This window comes from Diaphorina citri, unplaced genomic scaffold, assembly GCF_000475195.1.
Source record: "Diaphorina citri unplaced genomic scaffold, Diaci psyllid genome assembly version 1.1 scaffold10699, whole genome shotgun sequence".
Lineage (NCBI taxonomy): Eukaryota > Metazoa > Arthropoda > Insecta > Hemiptera > Psyllidae > Diaphorina > Diaphorina citri.
Genome location: NW_007388073.1, coordinates 1 through 1848, shown reverse-complemented (window position 1 = coordinate 1848; position 1848 = coordinate 1). Strand labels below are relative to the sequence as shown.

The following is a 1848-nucleotide window of genomic DNA, read 5'->3' as shown; positions in this document are numbered from 1 at the left end:
ACTCCGCGCTATTAAAAGTCGCGCGACTACGCTGAGGAGTCTGTACTTTTGTCAAAAGGTTTGGGAGCCAGCCAAGTTAGTTTGGTTGGTAGCACGTCTGCCTTGTAAGCGCTAGGCCGCGGATTCGATTCCCGCCCGGGGCGGATTTAATCCTGAATCTAAATGGGAAGTATTGTGTCTCTTTTCGCCCATCTGATGAGAGGCATACTACGGGATGGGCATGCTACGACACAGGCCACATGCGTCGTTTGGTTGGTAGCACGTCTGCCTTGTAAGTGCTAGGCCGCGGATTCGATTCCCGCCCGGGGCGGATTTAATCCTGAAGGGATAATGTTCGTTCTCGACGCGGCTGGCTTTCTCCTATCCTATCTTCCTTCTCTCTTCGATTTCGGGACGATAAGACCTTAGCAGTTACAGTTCCCTCTATCAAACCTCTAAAAAAAGGTCGCGCGACTACGCTTCCAATATGCGCCAGGTATTGAGAATGTGTGTTTATGTGTGCTACCATCACAAAGCTACCTTTACTTCGTTGCGATTACGTAATCTCATTAGCCTTTGCCATAATTCAATTAATTCTGAACATAATTAATTCTTACGGACCGGATCTGAACGGACTAATTGAGGTATTGACGGGATGACGGAGATTTTTCTGTGAAGTGCGTTCACGAGAAAATAACTGTGAAAGAATTTTGATATCGTTTTCGAAATGTGATTTTTGTTATTTTTTTAAATTTTTATTTGAAAAAAAAAAAATGTAATTTTTCCATTGTTATAATAAATTGATAAATTATATTTATTAAAACAAGAAAGTGTGATTTGATTTATTTTTTGGTATTTTTTCAAATTGAAAAGAATGTGACTGAAGACGTAGGTAATGTTTTTTGTAAGGAATTAACCTAATTAAGCAAATTGGTATGGACTTCAATTAGGTACCTATGCCTACTTAGATTAGTAGCCATGAAAGATCTGCTACTTTGGACTTTCGCTAGGCCGCGGGTTCGATTCCCGCCCGGGGCAGATTTTATCCTGAACGAATAATGTTTGTCCTCGGAACGGCTGGCTTCCTCCTATCCTGTCTTTCTTCTCTCTTCGATTTCGGGACGATGAGACCTTAGCAGTTACCAGTTACAGTTCCCTCTGTCAAACCTCTAAATATAAAAAAAAGAAGAACACCAGTAGGTAGCTTATAAGAGTGAAGAGTATAAGCTACTGGTGTCCTTTTTTTCTTTTGAATTGTTTCTAGCCTAAACCTTGCCCATCATAATAATGGATTTTGACGAGATTCTGGATGACATAGGCGGATTCGGCCCGTACCAGAGGGACATCATTCTGTACAGTCTCCTCCCCTGCGCCTTTCCCTGCGCTTTCCACGCCTACAACCAAGTGTTCATGTCTCTAACTCCGCCCTTCCAGTGTCGTACTCTGCCGGGGGATAATTTCACGTAAGGTTTTTTTTTTTTACTTTCCTTATCCTATAGGAAGGAAAGTAATGTAATCGGGTCAAATTTTCGATGGTCAGTTTTTAGTGCCAAAACACGTTTCGAGGTCCCTAGAGCCTAAATCCAAAGTTTCAGCCATTGGTCCGTGTGTCTGTCTGTAAACAAAATATCTCGAGAATGGTAAGAGCTAGAGACTTGAAATTTGGTATGTAGTCTACAAATGTGACAAGGATGCAACGCAAAACTTTTGGTTAAGATCGGTGCAGCGGTTGGTGGCTTTTTGGCGGTTTTCAGCTATACTGACTAAACGGTTAGAGATATTGAGCTCACTTAAGTGAGACCCCTCGACCCCTGCCACTTAAAGCCAAATCCTCATGGTTTTATCTAACTCGAGATTTTTCGTGGGTCA

The 1848-nt window shown here is 42.2% G+C and overlaps 1 long non-coding RNA gene across 1 annotated transcript; it reads left to right on the top strand.

Annotated features, from left to right (window-relative positions):
* Window positions 1–754: 754 nt before the first annotated feature.
* On the top strand, window positions 755–1407 carry LOC113472938. The gene is made up of 2 exons (XR_003395059.1): window positions 755–871; window positions 1244–1407. It is a non-coding gene; the product is annotated as an uncharacterized LOC113472938 (long non-coding RNA).
* The last annotated feature ends 441 nt before the right edge of the window (window positions 1408–1848 follow it).